The sequence below is a fragment of the Scyliorhinus torazame genome, chromosome 16, assembly GCF_047496885.1.
Source record: "Scyliorhinus torazame isolate Kashiwa2021f chromosome 16, sScyTor2.1, whole genome shotgun sequence".
NCBI lineage: Eukaryota > Metazoa > Chordata > Chondrichthyes > Carcharhiniformes > Scyliorhinidae > Scyliorhinus > Scyliorhinus torazame.
Window position 1 is genome coordinate 27,560,615 of NC_092722.1, and position 20,546 is coordinate 27,581,160.

At 45.7% G+C, this 20,546-nt stretch overlaps 1 protein-coding gene across 1 annotated transcript in view; it reads right to left on the bottom strand.

Annotated features, from left to right (window-relative positions):
* Positions 1-20,546, bottom strand: part of LOC140392649 (paired box protein Pax-7-like) — a 1,255,382-nt gene that overhangs the window by 597,049 nt on the left and 637,787 nt on the right.

Sequence of the window (20,546 nt, forward strand, 5' to 3'; positions counted from 1 at the left end):
GATACCTTGAGGGCATAACCAAAGTAACATGGAGTGAGGGACAGTCTATTACATTATTATGCTTCCAACCAGACAATCAGACACTATAGATAGAAACTCCTGCCAATGGGACTGTTGTGTTGTGTGACTATCCTCCCTTCACCTCTCATTGAAGAACAAAATAGACAATAGTGAATCATAGGTCATTTCCTCACAAATCAAGCCTAGTGTAAAAGAGCCCACTGATTTGTAAACCTGCCCAGGAGAAATTTCACCCGCCATTTCACACATACAGCACATACTATTGACATCTAGTGGTAGAATATTATTACCGCAGCAATGTTTTCTGATTCCACAGCAACTCCTATTGATGTGGCAGTAACCATGCTCTTATGTACAAGTGCGAATGGAGGAGCCAAACCCAGTGCCCTGATCCCAGCTCTCAACCCCGAACCATGACAGAATCTAGCATGAATGATCCACAGTGAATGATGCAGACTGCAGGGTCCAAGAGAAAGGATCCACGAAACCCTCTTAGCCAGACCCCATGTGTAACTGTAGACCACAAATGTCAACAGGCTCTTGGACTAGGTGAAAAAGGTGGTGAAAAGAGGTGTGGGACCAAAAATGGGATTTACACACGGAGGCAAAGGGCATAGCTGAGGTTTTCAAGGAATACTTTGCACCTGTCTTTACCAAGGACAATGCTACCCAAGCCACGATGAAAGAGGAGGCAATTTAAACACTGGAAGGGTTTACAGTTGATATGGAGGTTTTAATGACCAAGGAAGCCAGCAGAAGGAACCAAAAGATTTATTTTACTTTTAACAATAACCTGCCCAAGGCAGTAACTATCTATAATCACAGTCCCTGTTGGGACAACCAACACCCTGATCCCTGCTCGGGCCGGCTTTTATGCGCGGTGCTAGCAAGCCCCAGCTGGGTGACCTCCGCCCCCCACCTGGGAAGCTCGTACTCCACGAGTCACATGGGGAGATCGATAATGTTTTCCCCGTGGGCCTCATGGGGCTGATGACACTCCTCCCCCACAAAGTCCAAAGGTTTCCTCCTCTGCTGTCATCAGCGGGGGCCTCCTGCGCTGCTTTGCCCGAGACTGAGCTTCTGCCTGCGGTGTGTCTGGGTCGGCAGCGTGTACCGATTGGTCGACCGGCTTTTTCTGGTCAACCCCCAGAGGGTTATCGCTGGAATCCCAGACGCGACATCGTCCATCTGAATGGACGCCTCTGAGTCCATATCCAAACTGGAGTCATCTTCCTGCGGGTCCAGTCGATGGGTCATGGCTGGTTGGGTTCCCCGGCTGAGGGGCGGTTCTTTGCTTGTTGGAGGCATCAACGCCGTCGGTTGAGGGCCATCTATCGCTGGGCCCCCATCTCTTGAGGTGCTCCACATGTTTTAGTTGGATTTACCCTTGGAACTTGACTTGATAGAAGGCCGGCCACGTATTCTTGATCATGATTCCAGGGAACAGAATGCCCGTCTCCAAAGTTGTGGACGTAGACTGTGTCTCCTGATTGAAACCTCCGCCCTGGCATCCAACGGTCATGGTGTTGTTTCTGTGCTTCTTGCTGCACTTCCACTTTCCCGCCCAGGTTCGGGAAAGTCAAGCTTAAACCGAGACCTAAGCCTGAGGCCCATCAGCATTCTGCTGGTGCTACCCCTGTCGTTCAGTAATTAAAAAGAAATCATACCCGCCACTTGTTTATGGAGCCGGTGGACTCCTTTCCGCCAGGCCGTTAGATATAGGATGGTAAGGGGCTAGTCTGATGTGCCGGATGGTGTTCCGTTTAGTGAATGTGGAAAGCTCCTCCACCTCCAAGGCTTCTCGATGGTGGCCCTTGACGTCGTCGAAGCCATTTTGTAAATGTCAAGCCATTTTGAGTGGCTGGCCACGATATGAAAGGCCTTGTGAAATTGCCGTGCAGCCTCACTCATGGACGTCTTGGCCATTCCCAGGACTGAAGGGAGGCCGCTGACCGGAGCTTTTGGTGCTCCTGACACGCCAGGCAACTGCTTACAACTCACTCTATGTCTCCATCGATGCCAGGCCACAAAACGTAACTCCGAGCCAGCATCTTCATCTTCAAGGAGCCTGGGTGACCACTGTGTAGATCCTTCAGGAGGGACTCCTGACCCTGCAGTGGGATGACCACGGGAGCTCCCCACAGTATGATACCATCTTCCACGCTTAGTTCTTGGAGTTTCTGGGCTTAGGGCTGTAGGGCTACTGGGGAGTGGTCCCTGTAACCCGCCATTTAAGAGAACATGGCAGAGCTTTGCGAGCTTAGAATCTCATTGAGTCCATGTTCAAACCCAGGGCAGCACGGTGATGCAGTGGTTAGCACTGCTGCTTCACGGCGCTGAGGTCCCAGGTTCGATCCCAGCCCCAGATCACTGTCCGTGTGGAGTTTGACTGTGTGGAGTTTGCACATTCTCCCCGTGCCTGTGTGGGCCTCACCCCCATATCCCAAAGATGTACATGATAGGTCAATTAATTGGCCAGGCTAAATTGCCCCTTAATTGAAAAAAAAAATTGGGTATTCTTAATTTTATTATTTTTAAAAACCTGAACAGCCGTCAGAGTATCCATAAAATTCAGGGTTGCTCCCACTTCATCCACCACTGCTGGGGATGGGGGACCCACGGGCAACGGGAGACGACTAAGCATGTCAGTATGGGCTTTCTGTGTACCCGGACGGTTTTGGAATGAGTACTTGTATGCAGTGAGCAGAAGACCCCAGCACTGAATCTTGGCCCAGCAGATGTAATCAGTCTCAATGGAGAAGTGCCACCCATAGACATATTGATAGAATTTCTTGACTCCAATTATCACTGCCAAAGTCTTCCTTCTCTATTTCGGCATAATCTTGTTCCGTGTCTGCCAGGGTCCCCAAAACAAAAGCTCTGTGCCACTGTCCCATCTGTGGGCCAGCACCTCCCCCATGCCTTTGGAGAGGCATCGCACGTCAGGACTAGTGGTGGAACTGGATCATAATGGGTGAGGAGCCGCGAGGACATGAGACACTTTTTCACCCTGGCGAATGCCTCTTTTTGTAAGGCACCCCAAACCCACTTCTGGCTCTACTTTAGCAGTATGTGGAGCAGCGCCATCGGGGTGGTCAAGTTGGAGATGAATTTCCCATAATAATTCATCAGGCCCAAAAATGAACAGAGTTCAGAGGCGTTCCTTGGAGTTGGGGTCCCTTTTATGGCCTGAGCTTTCTCCTCCGCAGGGTGTAGGTCATCCCTGTCCACCTTGTACCCCAAATACATTACCGCCTTCGCTCTGTGCATGCACTTGCTCCTCTTCAGCCAGGCGCCCACTTGGGAGAACCGTCATGTTGTCCAGGTGCTCCTTATTGGTGGCACCCGTGATGAGCACATCATCTCAGGATACAGCTACTTTCGGCAGACCCTGGAGACTACCCTCCATCACCCGTTGGAAGATTGTAAGAGCTGATAAGACCCCAAACAGGTGGAGGGTGTACTCAAATAATCCGCTCTTGATGTTCATAGTTGCATATTTCCTGGCTGTGCAGTCCAGTTCCAGATATAAATAGGCATGGTCCACATCAAGCTTTGAAAAGGAACACTCTCCATCCAGTTTCACCAATAAATCTTCCATCCTGGGAATCGGGCGACGACCCAGCTACGAAGCCCTGCTCACCATAAACCTGATGTGGAGATGCCGGTGTTAGACTGGGGTGAGCACAGAAACAAGTCTTACAACAGAGGGTTAAAGTCCAACAGGTTTGTTTGGAATCACTAGCTTTCGGAGCATTGCTCCTTCACCAGGTGAGTGAAGAGGTGGGTTACACAAACATATATATAGACAGAGCCAATGATGCAAGCACGGTAGCACAGTGGTTAGCACAGTTGCTTCACAGCTCCGGGGTCCCAGGTTTGATTCCCGGCTTGGGTCACTGTGCGGAGTCTGCACGTTCTCCCCGTGTCTGGGTGGGTTTCCTCCAGGTGCTCCGGTTTCCTTCCACAGTCCAAAGATGTGCAGGTTAGGTGGATTGGCCATGATAAATTGCCCTTGGTGTCCAAAAAAAAGGTGGGGTGGGGTTACTGGGTTACAGGGATAGGGTAGAGTTGTGGGCTTAAGTAGGCTGCTTTTTCCAGGGGCCGGTGCAGACCCGATGGGCCAAATGGCCTCCTTCGGCACTATAAATTCTATGATTCTACGATATTTTGAATGGGAGTCTTTGCACGTAATTAAGTCTTTACAGGTCCAGACGGTGCAACTGGAGAGAGGGGTAATCCCAGGTTAAAGAGGTGTGAATTGTCTCAAGCCAATCTGTTGGTAGGATTTTGCAAGCCCAGGCCAGATGGTGGGGGGTTAAATGTAGTGAGACATGAATCCAGGACCCCGTTGAGAACGTATTCATGCGTGCGGAACTTGGCTATCAGTTTCTGCTCGCTGATTCTGCGTCGTTGCGCGTCCTGAGGGCCGCCTTGGAGAACGCTTACCCGAAGATAAGAGGCTGAATGCCCTTGACTGCTGAAGTGTTCCCCGACTGGAAGGGAACATTCCTGCCTGGTGATTGTCGCACGATGTCCGTTCATACATTGTCGCAGCGTCTGCATTTGGCCCTGCAGAAGAAGACTATGATGCAGTTGAACTGCGTCATGGCCCCAAAGGTGACATCAATCAGGGTGACAATACAAGTGGATGGGCATCCTTTGGTGAATTATTATGGGAAATTCATCTCCAACTTGGCCACCCTGGAGGGTGGACCAAACTTTGGATCCCATAGTCCCTGGTCCCCTGAAGCTCCTGTACCCCTTTCTCTGCATTTTCACGGGATAGTGGCAACTCAATGGCTCGCTTCAAGTCTAAAGTGGGCTCTTCCAACAGCTTCCTTTGCATGGTCTCACCAATGTACCACGCCTCGGGACATCCTTTCCTGCAGCGTATGAGGTAGACAACATTGGCCGAGTCGCACAAGTATATACCGCGTACCTGGTGGGTCGTGTTCTCACGTGTAATGGTAGTATCCATGTTGTAAACCTGTGATCCCTGCAGAGCCGGAAAAACTTGCCCTGCTTTGTAACTGGTACCATGGGTGTGACCTACTCCACAAATTGTACTGGGCGTATGATTCCCAGATCCTTCAGGCACTGTAGTTCTGTGTCAATTCCGTAGGGAACAGGCCTATCTGTTTTGAGCCTCTGCGTCAATGTAAATACGATCCATGGCTCCCTTTATCCTACCCAGACCCTCCTGGAACACTTCAGGGTATTTGCCAAGAACATCATATACGTTTCCAGTGCCCATCCAGAAAATTTGTTACCGGTCAAAACGGAGGACTTGTAACCAGTCACGGCCCCAGTAGATTGGGTCCGATTCACTGTACCATGACCAAGGGAAGCCTGATCAATTGCTGCCCATGTGTCACTGGAGTCACGATGGTCCTATGATGCTCAGTGGTTCTTCGGTGCTGGTTGCCAACTTTACTTTGGTGTCTCGCAATGTTCGCAGTAAGATCCCTGCACGAAGACAATGAACGGTCTGTTTGTCTACAATGGAGACAGCAGCTCCCGTGTCCATCTCCATCACCAAATATCACTGCCAAGTCTTTCTTCACTATTTCGGCATAACCTTGTTCCACGTCTGCCAGGGTCCCTAAAGCAAAAGCAATAGGGCGCTCTGTGCCATCGACCCATCTGTGGGCCAGCACCGCCCTGATGCCATGGGGGAGGCATCACACATCAGGACTAGCGGTCGAGCTGGATTATAATGGATGAGGAACTGTGAGGACATTAGACACTTTTTCACCCTTGCGAATGCTTCTTTTTGTAAGGCACCCCAAACCCAGTTCTGGTTCTTCTTTAGCAGTATGTGGAGCAGCACCATCAGGGTGGTCAAGTTGGAGATGAATTTCCATAATAATTCACCAAAGGATGCCCGTTCATTTGTAATGTGACCCTGATCGGTGTCACCTTTGGGGTCATGACCCAGTTCAACTGCATCATACAGTCATCTTCTGGAGGGCCACGTGCAAGGTTCTGGCTCGTGGTGACCCCATGGCTACTCTTGGGGGGCGTTCTCTTTGCTGGTCTGGTGGCTCTGGCCACAACATGCTCTCCGTCCACACATCTGGCAATGTGATCGGCCTTCCCATTCGTCTGCGGGGGAGGTATCCTACAGGTCTGCAGTGGCTCCTGAATACTGACCCGACTGCAGAATTGCACCCTGGGTTGCCTTTTGGGAGATGACCTGCCGAGCCCGGCACTGCCCCGTGATGCTGCGGGAGTCTGATATGGAAGGTGGGCCAAACTATGGATCCCATGATCCCCTGAAGCTCCTGTGCCCCTTTCTCTGCATTTTCATGGAATAGTGCCAACTCGATGGCATGCTTGAAGTCTAACGTGGGCTCTGCCAACAGCTTCCTTTGCATGGCCCTGTTATTTATTCCACAAACAAGCCTATCGCTCAACACTTCCGAGAGCGGCGGCCGAAACTAGCAGTGTTCCACCAGCTGCCTAAGGCGGGTCAATAGGTCAGTGACCGCCTCACCCGGAGACCGCACAGCCGTGTTGAACCTATAACATTGCATTATAACAGAAGGTTTTGATCATAATGTTCGGTCACTAGTTCAACCAACTCATCTATGGATTTGGAGTCTGGTGCAACTGGGTCAGTAAGACTTTATAATTCCAAATGTCAGGGCCCTGCAGGTGGTCAGGCGGATCACCTTTTGATGGTCTTATCCCAAAGTACCGCTGGCCTGAAAGAAGTACCTCATAGATTCTGCATCTAGGCTCAATCTTCCATGTCCACATCAAAGCTTTTGGCTTACCAAATAGCTGCATTTTCTTTTTTTTTAATTTAGAGTACCCAATTCATTTTTTCCAATCAAGGGGCAATTTAGCATGGTCAATCCACCTACTCTGCACATCTTTGGGTTGTGGGGACGAAACCCACGTAAACACGGGGAGAATGTGCAAACTCCACACAGACAGTGACCCAGAGCTGGGATCGAACCTGGGGCCTCGGCACCGTGAGGCTGCAATGCCAAATAGCTGCATTTTCAAACTTTATGTCCTCACGTTACTGCATGGTAGTCGTCTTGGGTAGCTGGACATTTTAACAAGCACGTACGGAGTCTCCTTTGTCCTTGTCGCCAATTTACTGACCAAGGAAACCAGCAGTAGGAAGCAAAAGATTTATTTTATTTTTAACAATAATCTGCCCAAGGCAGTAACTACCTACAATCACAGTCCCCATTGGAACAACCAACATCCTGGTCCCTGCTCGGGCCGGCTTTTATGGTCGGTTCTAACGAGCCCCAGCTGGGTGGCCTCCGCCTGGGAGATCGATAATGGTTTCCCTATGGGCCTCGTGGGGGTTATGACAGAGGTGCTATTGGATAGGCTGCCAGAACTTAATGTTTATAAGGAACCAGGAGCGAGGTGATGCATCCAAGGATAATGAGGAAGTGAGAGTGGAAGCACTGGTCGTAATTTTCCATCTTACTTAGACTCAGGTGTGATCCCAGAGGACTGGAGAATTGCAAATGTTACATCGCTGTTCAAAAAAGGGTGCAAAGGTAAGCCTAGAAATTACAGGCCAGTCATTTTAACTTTGATGGTGGAACAATAACTCAGGACAAAATTAATAGTCACATGGACAAATCAGGGTTAATTAAGAAAAGCCAGCAGAGTTTTCTGAGAGGAAAATCATGTTTAACTAACTTGTTGGAGCTTTTTGAAGAGGCAATAGAGAGGGTTGATAAGGGAAATGCAGTTGATGTGGTGCACATGGATTTCCAAAAGACATTTGATACAATGCACAGAATAGACTTGTGAGTAAAGTTATAGCTCATGGAATAAAAGGGACAGAAGCAACATGGATAGAGAATTAGCCGAGTGACAAGAAACAGGGAGTATTGATTAATGAATGTTTTCAAACTGGAAGAAGGTTTGTAATGGAGTTCCCCAGGGATCAGTGTTGGGACCTTTGCTTTATCTTTACATGGCACAATTGCAAAATTTTCAGATTATACAAAGCTTGGAAGTATTATGAGCTGTGAGGAGGATAGTGTGGAACTTGAAAAGGAAATGTAGGCAAGTTAGTGGAATGGGCGGACAGGTGACAGATGAAGCTCAAAGTGTAGAAATGGGAAGTGATTCATTTTGGTAGGAAGAACATGGAGAACATGCCTCCACCACACTCGCAATTGAAGCATTCAAGCATGAATTAGGCTGTTATCTGAAAAGGCAGACTGTTCAGGGGTATGGGGTAAAAGTGGGAGAATGGGACTCGGTGAGTTGCTCATTCAGTGAGGGGTGCAGACATGATGGGCCAAATGGCCTCTATCGTTGCTGTAAGAATTCTGTGATTCTGTGGAGAGTATATCATATCTGAGCCAGATGCTGCCATCATGGTGCACATGGATACAATCTGATTCATACCCCAGGTCAGTGACTGGGAGCAGGAAGGGCTTGGTGGGGCTGTCCAGCTAAACTCAGTCTAGATTAGATACTGAATCTGGGATCTTTCTGTGCACAATGGTTCGCCATCATTGGACCATCAGAGTGGATCGCAATGACATCGAAAACATAGAAAATAGGAGCAGGAGTAGGCCGTTTGCCTCCTTGAGCCTGATCCGCCATTCAATATGATCATGGCAAATCCTCGACCTCAACACCATACTCCCACACTCTCGCCATGCCCCTTGAGGCCTTTAGAGTCTGGAAACCTGATCTATTTCCTTCGTAAATATATTGTGATGTGGCCTCCGCAGCCTTCTGTGGTAGAAAATTCCACAGGTTCATCACCCTCTGATTGAAGAAGTTCTTCCTCATCTCAGTCCTAAGTGCCCTACCCCTTATCCTGAGACTGCACCCTATTGTTTTAGACCCCAACCCCAGCCAGAGGAAACAACGTCCCTGCATCCAGTCTGTCCAGTCCTGTCAGAATTTTTTACGTTTCAATTAGATCCTCTCTCATTCTTCTACATTCCAGTCAGCCCAATCTCTCCTCATATGGCAATCCTGCCACCCCAGTGATCAGCCTGGTGAACCTTTGCTGCACTCCCTCTATGGAAAATAAGGCCTTTCTTAGGTAAGGAAACCAAAACTGAACACAATACTGCAGGCATGGTCTCGCCACGGATCAGCTGCAGTCAGACATCCTTGCTCCAAGGGCTGGTTTAGCTCAGTGGGCTAGACAGCTGGTTTGTAATGCAGAACAAGGCCAGCAGCGCGGGTTCAATTCCCGTACCAGCTTACCCGAACAGGCGCCGGAATGTGGCGATTAGGGGCTTTTCACCGTAACTTCATACTTGTGACAATAAAAGATTATTATTACTCAAGTCCTCTTGCAATGAAGGCCAACATACCATTTGCTTTCTTAACTGCTTGCTGAATCTGCATGCTGGCTTTCAGTGACTAGTGTACAAGGACAGCCAGGTCCCTTTGTACATCAACATTCCTCAATCTTTGACCATTTAAATAACACTCTTTTATTCAATTTCTCTGTCTGAATTGAATAACTTCACATTTATTTATTTTAAAAAAATAATTTAGAGTACCCAATTATTTTTTTTCCAATTAAGGGGAAATTTAGTGCGGCAAACCACCTATCCTGCCCATCTTTGGGTTGTGGGGGTGAGACCCATGCAGACACGGGGAGAATGTGCAAACTCCACACAGACAGTGACCCGGGGCTGGGATCGAACCCGGGTCCTCAGCGCCGTAGGCAACAGTGCTAACCACTGCGCCACCGTGCAGCTCTTTAACTTCACATTTATCAACGTTATACTGCATCTGCATCACTCAACTTGTCTAAATTACCTTGAAGCCTCTTAACATCCTCCTCACCGCTCACATTCCCACCAAGCTTTATGTTATCAGCAAACTTGGAAAGATTACATTTGGTTCTCTTGTGCAAATCATTGGTGTTTATTGTGAAAAGCTGGAGCCCAAGTACTGATCTCTGCGGGACCCCACTAAACACCTCCTGTCACTGCAAAAAATATATATCACAACTCTCTGTTTATGTCTGCGAACCAATCCATGTCAATATTTTACCCTCAATCCCATGTGCTTTAATTTTGCACACTAACCTCTTATGTGGGACTTTATCAACAGTGTTTCAACTCATTAAATAGTATCATTAAGGTGTTGTGTCCTTCACTCCTGTAAATCTCCAAGGGGTTGTGAAATATTTCATAATTCTACAAGTTTGGACTGGTTGAATTAGAAGCTGATGGGATTAATGTCAGATCCAGCCCTGCAAGGGTGAAGATTATTTCATGCTGTCAGGGACTGGTTGCAGGAAGGTAGCTGTGGGGCACTTGTGAAGACCAGTTATGGCCTGCTAACATTTCTCAGCCTCACCAACAGGGTGTTGTAGTTTTTGGTGCGATGCTTGAAGCCTCAACTCATGAGTGAGTCATTATGGCTCTCAGGGACGTTTGGAAGAGTAGGCTGTAATCGCAGTACTTTCTGGATTGTATACAACAAATTCACTTGTCTGTTGTCTCTCCAGACCTGTCCTCTCCTGGGACATACTGAACCCCGCTGGGTTACTCAGTACCTCCTGGGCCCATGTAAGGGACAGTGTGAGGTGAGTTCAGCACTGACATTTCTTTTGATAACATTTTTATTAAACTTTTAACATTTTATACATAAAAAACAATCAAACAATAGGACATGTATCACCAACCACAGCAAACTAATATATATTTTAAAACCCCACCAACAATTAGGACGACCCCCTTCCCATTAGAACAGCCCCCTCCCCACCCTCAACAGTTAACAGTGATGAGGGTCTGGGTTCTTTGGTCCCGCCCACTGCAAGATGGCCACGGCTGGGGAGCTGACCATGTAGAGGTCCAGTGACCTCGGTCAGGAACTTCGGGCGAGCGCGTCAGAGAATCCCGCCCCAGATCTTCGAAATGTAATATAAATGCATGGCATCTACAGTAGAATCCGTCAATCACTCCCCTCACCGAGAACTTAACATTCACGAGGTACAAAGACTCCATCAACTCACCCAGCCACGCTACGGCACTGGGCGGTGTTGCCTGCCTCCAACTCAACAGATTCTGTCACCAAGCCAACAAGGAGGCAAAAGCCAAAGCGTCTGCACCCGCTCCCATCCTCAATTCCGGCTGGTCCAACGCTCTAAATATTGCAACTAATGGGCAGAGCTCCAAATCTACCTCTAAAATCAGCAGTTAATTTGACTGAGGGGGACACCACAGCCACACCCACACCTGCCCAATCCAAAGCAAACACACATGGAATTCCCCACAGGAGGTACTACTTAATGATCGACAGAGGGAAACTTGGCTGATTTTCCACACCCTAACCTGAGGGCGCCTAAACTGCTCAACTTCCAAAAATAAGCGAATTAAGAGTTGGTTACATATCAAACAGTCCCCTGATTTACACAACGCTGATAGAAATCACCCCTCACTGCAACACTCTGATATAAATCACCCCTCACTGCAACACTCTGATAGAAATCACCCCTCACTGTAACACTCTGATAGAAATCACACCCTCACTGTAACACTCTGATATAAATCACCCCTCACTGTAACACTCTGATATAAATCACCCCACACTGCAACACTCTGAAAGAAATCACACCCTTCACTGTAACACTCTGATATAAATCACCCCTCACTGCAACACTCTGATAGAAATCACACCCTTCACTGTAACACTCTGATAGAAATCACCCCTCACTGCAACACTCTGATAGAAATCACACCCTTCACTGTAACACTCTGATAGAAATCACCCCTCACTGTAACACTCTGATAGAAATCACACCCCTCACTGTAACACTCTGATAGAAATCACACCCTTCACTGTAACACTCTGATAGAAATCACACCCTCATTGTAACACTCTGATAGAAATCACACCCTTCACTGCAACACTCTGATAGAAATCACACCCTTCACTGTAACACTCTGATAGAAATCACACCCTCATTGTAACACTGATAGAAATCACACCCTTCACTGAAACACTCTGATAGAAATCACACCCCTCACTGAAATACTGTGATAGAAATCACACCCTTCACTGGAACACACAGAGAGAAATCACACCCCTCACTGTCATACTGTGATAGAAATCACACACCTCACTAATACTGTGATAGAAATCACACCCCTCACTGTAACATTCTGATAGAAATCACCCCTCACTGTAACACGCTGATAGAAATGACCCCTCACTGTAACATTCTGATAGAAATCACACCTCTCACTGTAACCCTCTGATAAAAATCACCCCTCACTGTCACATTCTGAAAGAAATAACCCCTCACTGTAACATTCTGATAGAAATCACACCCCTCACTGTAACACTGATAGAAATCACACCCCTCACTGCAACACTCTGATAGAAATCACCCCTCACTGTAACACTCTGATAGAAATCACACCCCTCACTGTAACACTCTGACAGAAATCACACCCTTCACTGTAACACTCTGATAGAAATCACACCCTCATTGTAACACTCTTGATAGAAATCACACCCTTCATTGCAACACTCTGATAGAAATCACACCCTTCATTGCAACACTCTGATAGAAATCACCCCTCACTGTAACACACTGATAGAAATCACACCCCTCACTGTAACACTCTGATAGAAATCACACCCTTCACTGTAACACTCTGATAGAAATCACACCCGTCACAGAAATACTGTGATAGAAATCACACCCTTCACTGTAACACAGAGAGAAATCGCACCCCTCACTGTAATACTGTGATAGAAATCACACCCCTCACTAATACTGTGATAGAAATCACACCCCTCACTGTAACATTCTGATAGAAATGACCCCTCACTGTAACACGCTGATAGAAATGACCCCTCACTGTAACATTCTGATAGAAATCACACCTCTCACTGTAACCCTCTGATAAAAATCACCCCTCACTGTCACATTGTGAAAGAAATAACCCCTCACTGTAACATTCTGATAGAAATCACACCCTTCACTGCAACACTCTGATAGAAATCACACCCTCATTGTAACACTCTGATAGAAATCACACCCTTCACTGCAACACTCTGATAGAAATCACCCCTCACTGTAACACTCTGATAGAAATCACACCCCTCACTGTAACACTCTGATAGAAATCACACCCTTCACTGTAACACTCTGATAGAAATCACACCCTCATTGTAACACTCTGATAGAAATCACACCCTTCACTGAAACACTCTGATAGAAATCACACCCCTCACTGAAATACTGTGATAGAAATCACACCACTCACTAATACTGTGATAGAAATCACACCCCTCACTGTAACATTCTGATAGGAATCACCCATCACTATAACATTCTGATAGAAATCACACCTCTCACTGTAACCCTCTGATAAAAATCACCCATCACTGTCACATTCTGAAGAAATAACCCCTCACTGTAACATTCTGATAGAAATCACACCCCTCACTGTAACATTCAGATAGAAAGCACACCTCTCACTGAAACACTCTGATATAAATCAAACCCCACACTGTAACACTCTGATAGAAATCACACCCCTCACTCTCACACTCTGATCAAAATCACACCCTCACTGTAACACTCTGATAGAAATCACACCCCTCACTATCACTCACTGATAGAAAACACGCCCCTCACTATAGGACTCAGATGGAAATCACCCCTCACTGTAACACTCTGGTAGAAATCACACCCCTCACTGTAACACACTGATAGAAATCACCCCTCACTGTAACACTCTGATAGAAGCCACGCCCTTCGCTGTAACACTTTGATAGAAATCACCCCTCACTGTAACACTCTGATAGAAATCACACCCTCACTGTATCACCTTGATAGAAATCACATTCCTCACTGTAACACTCTGATAGTAATCACCCCTCACTGTAACACTGATAGAAATCACTCCTCACTGTAACACTCTGGTAGAAATCACACCCCTCACTGTAACACACTGATAGAAATGACCCCTCACTGTAACATTCTGATAGAAATCACACCTCTCACTGTAACCCTCTGATAAAAATCACCCCTCACTGTCACATTCTGAAAGAAATAAACCCTCACTGTAACATTCTGATAGAAATCACACCCCTCACTGTAACACTCTGATAGAAATCACACCCTTCACTGCAACACTCTGATAGAAATCACACCCTCATTGTAACACTCTGATAGAAATCACACCGTTCACTGCAACACTCTGATAGAAATCACCCCTCACTGTAACACAATGATAGAAATCACACCCCTCACTGTAACACTCTTGATAGAAATCACACCCTTCACTGTAACACTCTGATAGAAATCACACCCTCATTGTAACACTCTGATAGAAATCACACCCTTCACTGAAACACTCTGATAGAAATCACACCCCTCACTGAAATACTGTGATAGAAATCACACCACTCACTAATACTGTGATAGAAATCACACCCCTCACTGTAACATTCTGATAGGAATCACCCATCACTATAACATTCTGATAGAAATCACACCTCTCACTGTAACCCTCTGATAAAAAATCACCCCTCACTGTCACATTCTGAAGAAATAACCCCTCACTGTAACATTCTGATATAAATCAAACCCCACACTGTAACACTCTGATAGAAATCACACCCCTCACTCTCACACTCTGATCAAAATCACACCCTCACTGTAACACTCTGATAGAAATCACACCCCTCACTATCACACACTGATAGAAAACACGCCCCTCACTATAGGACTCAGATGGAAATCACCCCTCACTGTAACACTCTGGTAGAAATCACACCCCTCACTGTAACACACTGATAGAAATCACCCCTCACTGTAACACTCTGATAGAAGCCACGCCCTTCGCTGTAACACTTTGATAGAAATCACCCCTCACTGTAACACTCTGATAGAAATCACACCCTCACTGTATCACCTTGATAGAAATCACATTCCTCACTGTAACACTCTGATAGTTATCACCCCTCACTGTAACACTGATAGAAAACACCCCTCACTGTAACACGCTGATAGAAATGACCCCTCACTGTAACATTCTGATAGAAATCACACCTCTCACTGTAACCCTCTGATAAAAATCACCCCTCACTGTCACATTCTGAAAGAAATAACCCCTCACTGTAACATTCTGATAGAAATCACACCCCTCACTGTAACACTGATAGAAATCACACCCCTCACTGCAACACTCTGATAGAAATCACCCCTCACTGTAACACTCTGATAGAAATCACACCCCTCACTGTAACACTCTGACAGAAATCACACCCTTCACTGTAACACTCTGATAGAAATCACACCCTCATTGTAACACTCTTGATAGAAATCACACCCTTCATTGCAACACTCTGATAGAAATCACACCCTTCATTGCAACACTCTGATAGAAATCACCCCTCACTGTAACACACTGATAGAAATCACACCCCTCACTGTAACACTCTGATAGAAATCACACCCTTCACTGTAACACTCTGATAGAAATCACACCCGTCACAGAAATACTGTGATAGAAATCACACCCTTCACTGTAACACAGAGAGAAATCGCACCCCTCACTGTAATACTGTGATAGAAATCACACCCCTCACTAATACTGTGATAGAAATCACACCCCTCACTGTAACATTCTGATAGAAATGACCCCTCACTGTAACACGCTGATAGAAATGACCCCTCACTGTAACATTCTGATAGAAATCACACCTCTCACTGTAACCCTCTGATAAAAATCACCCCTCACTGTCACATTGTGAAAGAAATAACCCCTCACTGTAACATTCTGATAGAAATCACACCCTTCACTGCAACACTCTGATAGAAATCACACCCTCATTGTAACACTCTGATAGAAATCACACCCTTCACTGCAACACTCTGATAGAAATCACACCCTCATTGTAACACTCTGATAGAAATCACACCCTTCACTGAAACACTCTGATAGAAATCACACCCCTCACTGAAATACTGTGATAGAAATCACACCACTCACTAATACTGTGATAGAAATCACACCCCTCACTGTAACATTCTGATAGGAATCACCCATCACTATAACATTCTGATAGAAATCACACCTCTCACTGTAACCCTCTGATAAAAATCACCCATCACTGTCACATTCTGAAGAAATAACCCCTCACTGTAACATTCTGATAGAAATCACACCCCTCACTGTAACATTCAGATAGAAAGCACACCTCTCACTGAAACACTCTGATATGAATCAAACCCCACACTGTAACACTCTGATAGAAATCACACCCCTCACTCTCACACTCTGATCAAAATCACACCCTCACTGTAACACTCTGATAGAAATCACACCCCTCACTATCACTCACTGATAGAAAACACGCCCCTCACTATAGGACTCAGATGGAAATCACCCCTCACTGTAACACACTGATAGAAATCACCCCTCACTGTAACACTCTGATAGAAGCCACGCCCTTCGCTGTAACACTTTGATAGAAATCACCCCTCACTGTAACACTCTGATAGAAATCACACCCTCACTGTATCACCTTGATAGAAATCACATTCCTCACTGTAACACTCTGATAGTAATCACCCCTCACTGTAACACTGATAGAAATCACCCCTCACTGTAACACTCTGGTAGAAATCACACCCCTCACTGTAACACACTGATAGAAATGACCCCTCACTGTAACATTCTGATAGAAATCACACCTCTCACTGTAACCCTCTGATAAAAATCACCCCTCACTGTCACATTCTGAAAGAAATAAACCCTCACTGTAACATTCTGATAGAAATCACACCCCTCACTGTAACACTCTGATAGAAATCACACCCTTCACTGCAACACTCTGATAGAAATCACACCCTCATTGTAACACTCTGATAGAAATCACACCCTTCACTGCAACACTCTGATAGAAATCACCCCTCACTGTAACACAATGATAGAAATCACACCCCTCACTGTAACACTCTTGATAGAAATCACACCCTTCACTGTAACACTCTGATAGAAATCACACCCTCATTGTAACACTCTGATAGAAATCACACCCTTCACTGAAACACTCTGATAGAAATCACACCCCTCACTGAAATACTGTGATAGAAATCACACCACTCACTAATACTGTGATAGAAATCACACCCCTCACTGTAACATTCTGATAGGAATCACCCATCACTATAACATTCTGATAGAAATCACACCTCTCACTGTAACCCTCTGATAAAAAATCACCCCTCACTGTCACATTCTGAAGAAATAACCCCTCACTGTAACATTCTGATATAAATCAAACCCCACACTGTAACACTCTGATAGAAATCACACCCCTCACTCTCACACTCTGATCAAAATCACACCCTCACTGTAACACTCTGATAGAAATGACACCCTCACTGTAACACACTGATAGAAATCACCCCTCACTGTAACACTCTGATAGAAGCCACGCCCTTCGCTGTAACACTTTGATAGAAATCACCCCTCACTGTAACACTCTGATAGAAATCACACCCTCACTGTATCACCTTGATAGAAATCACATTCCTCACTGTAACACTCTTGATAGATATCACACCGGTCACTCTAACATTCAGATAGAAATCACACCCCTCACTGTAACATTCAGATAGAAATCACCACCCCTCACTATAACAGACTGATAGAAAACACATCCCTCACTGCAACACTCTGGAAGAAATCACATCCCTCAGTGTAACACTCTTCTGAAATCATCCCTCACTGTAACACTCTGATAGAAATCACACACCTCACTGTAACACTCTGATAGAAATCACACCCCTCACTATAACAGACTGATAGAAATCACACCCTCACTGGAACACTCTGATAGAAATCACACCGGCACTGGAACGTTCTGATAGACATCACGCTCCTCACTGTAACTCTCTGATAGAAATCACAGCCCTCACTGGAACACTCTGATAGAAATCACCCCTCACCGTAACACTCTGATAAAAATCACGCCCCTCATTGTGACACTCTGATAGAAATCACACCCCTCACTGTAACACTCTGATAGAAATCACACCCTCACTGTGACACACTGATAGAAATCACGCCTCACTGTAACACTCGGATACAAATGACACCCTCACTGTAACACTCTGATAGAAATCACATCCCTCACTGTAACACTCTGATAGAAATCACGCCTCACTGTAACACATCTGATAGAAATCACACCCCTCACTGCAACACTCTGATCAAAATCACCCCTCACTGTAACACTGATAGAAATCACACCCCTCACTGTAACACTCTGATAGAAATCACCCTTCACTGTAACACTATAATACAAATCACACCCCTCACTCTAACACTCTGATAGATATCACACCGCTCACTCTAACATTCGGATCGAAATCACACCCCTCACTGTAACACTCTAATAGAAATCACACCCCTCACTGTAACACTCTGATGGAAATCATACCATCGCTGTAACACTCTGATAGAAATCACACCCCTCACTGTTACACTCTATTAGAAATCACACCCTCACTGCAACACTCTGATAGAAATCACCCCTCACTGCAACACTCTGATAGAAAACACATCCCTCACTGCAACACTCTGGAAGAAATCACATCCCTCAGTGTAACACTCTTCTGAAATCATCCCTCACTGTAACACTCTGATAGAAATCACACACCTCACTGTAACACTGATAGAAATCACACCCCTCACTGTAACACTCTGATAGATATCATACCGGTCACTCTAATATTCGGATAGAAATCACACCCCTCACTGTAACACTCTGATAGAAATCACACCCCTCACTATAACAGACTGATAGAAAACACATCCCTCACTGCAACACTCTGGAAGAAATCACATCCCTCAGTGTAACACTCTTCTGAAATCATCCCTCACTGTAACACTCTGATAGAAATCACACACCTCATTGTAACACTCTGATAGAAATCACACCCCTCACTCTACCAGACTGATAGAAATCACACCCTCACTGGAACACTCTGATAGAAATCACACCGGCACTGGAACGTTCTGATAGAAATCACGCTCCTCACTGTAACTCTCTGATAGAAATCACAGCCCTCACTGGAACACTCTGATAGAAATCACCCCTCACTGTAACACTCTGATAAAAATCACACCCCTCATTGTGATACTCTGATAGAAATCACACCCCTCACTGTAACACTCTGATAGAAATCACACCCCTCACTGTGACCCTCAGATAGAAATCAGACCCCTCACTGTAACACTCTGATAGAAATCAGACCTCCCACTGTAACACTGATAGAAATCACACCCCTCACTGTAATACTCTGATAGAAATCACATCCCTCGCTGTAACACTCTTCTGAAATCACCCCTCACTGTAACACTCTGGTAGAAATCACACCCCTCACTGTAACACTCTGATAGAAATCACGCCCCTCACTGTAGCACTCAGGTGGAAATGACCCCTCACTGAAACACTCTGATAGAAATCACACCCCTCACTGTAATATTCTGATAGAAATCACACCCCTCACTGTAACGCTCTGATAGATATCACACCGCTCACTCTAACATGCTGATATAAATCACACCTCTCACTGTAACACTCTGATAGAAATCACACACCTCTCTGTAACACTCTGATAGAAATCACACCCTCACTGTAACACTCTGATAGAAATCACACCCTTCACTGTAACACTCTGATAGAAATCACACCCGTCACAGAAATACTGTGATAGAAATCACACCCTTCACTGTAACACAGAGAGAAATCGCACCCCTCACTGTAATACTGTGATAGAAATCACACCCCTCACTAATACTGTGATAGAAATCACACCCCTCACTGTAACATTCTGATAGAAATGACCCCTCACTGTAACACGCTGATAGAAATGACCCCTCACTGTAACATTCTGATAGAAATCACACCTCTCACTGTAACCCTCTGATAAAAATCACCCCTCACTGTCACATTGTGAAAGAAATAACCCCTCACTGTAACATTCTGATAGAAATCACACCCTTCACTGCAACACTCTGATAGAAATCACACCCTCATTGTAACACTCTGATAGAAATCACACCCTTCACTGCAACACTCTGATAGAAATCACCCCTCACTGTAACACTCTGATAGAAATCACACCCCTCACTGTAACACTCTGATAGAAATCACACCCTTCACTGTAACACTCTGATAGAAATCACACCCTCATTGTAACACTCTGATAGAAATCACACCCTTCACTGAAACACTCTGATAGAAATCACACCCCTCACTGAAATACTGTGATAGAAATCACACCACTCACTAATACTGTGATAGAAATCACACCCCTCACTGTAACATTCTGATAGGAATCACACCTCTCACTGTAACCCTCTGATAAAAATCACCCATCACTGTCACATTCTGAAGAAATAACCCCTCACTGTAACATTCTGATAGAAATCACACCCCTCACTGTAACATTCAGATAGAAAGCACACCTCTCACTGAAACACTCTGATATAAATCAAACCCCACACTGTAACACTCTG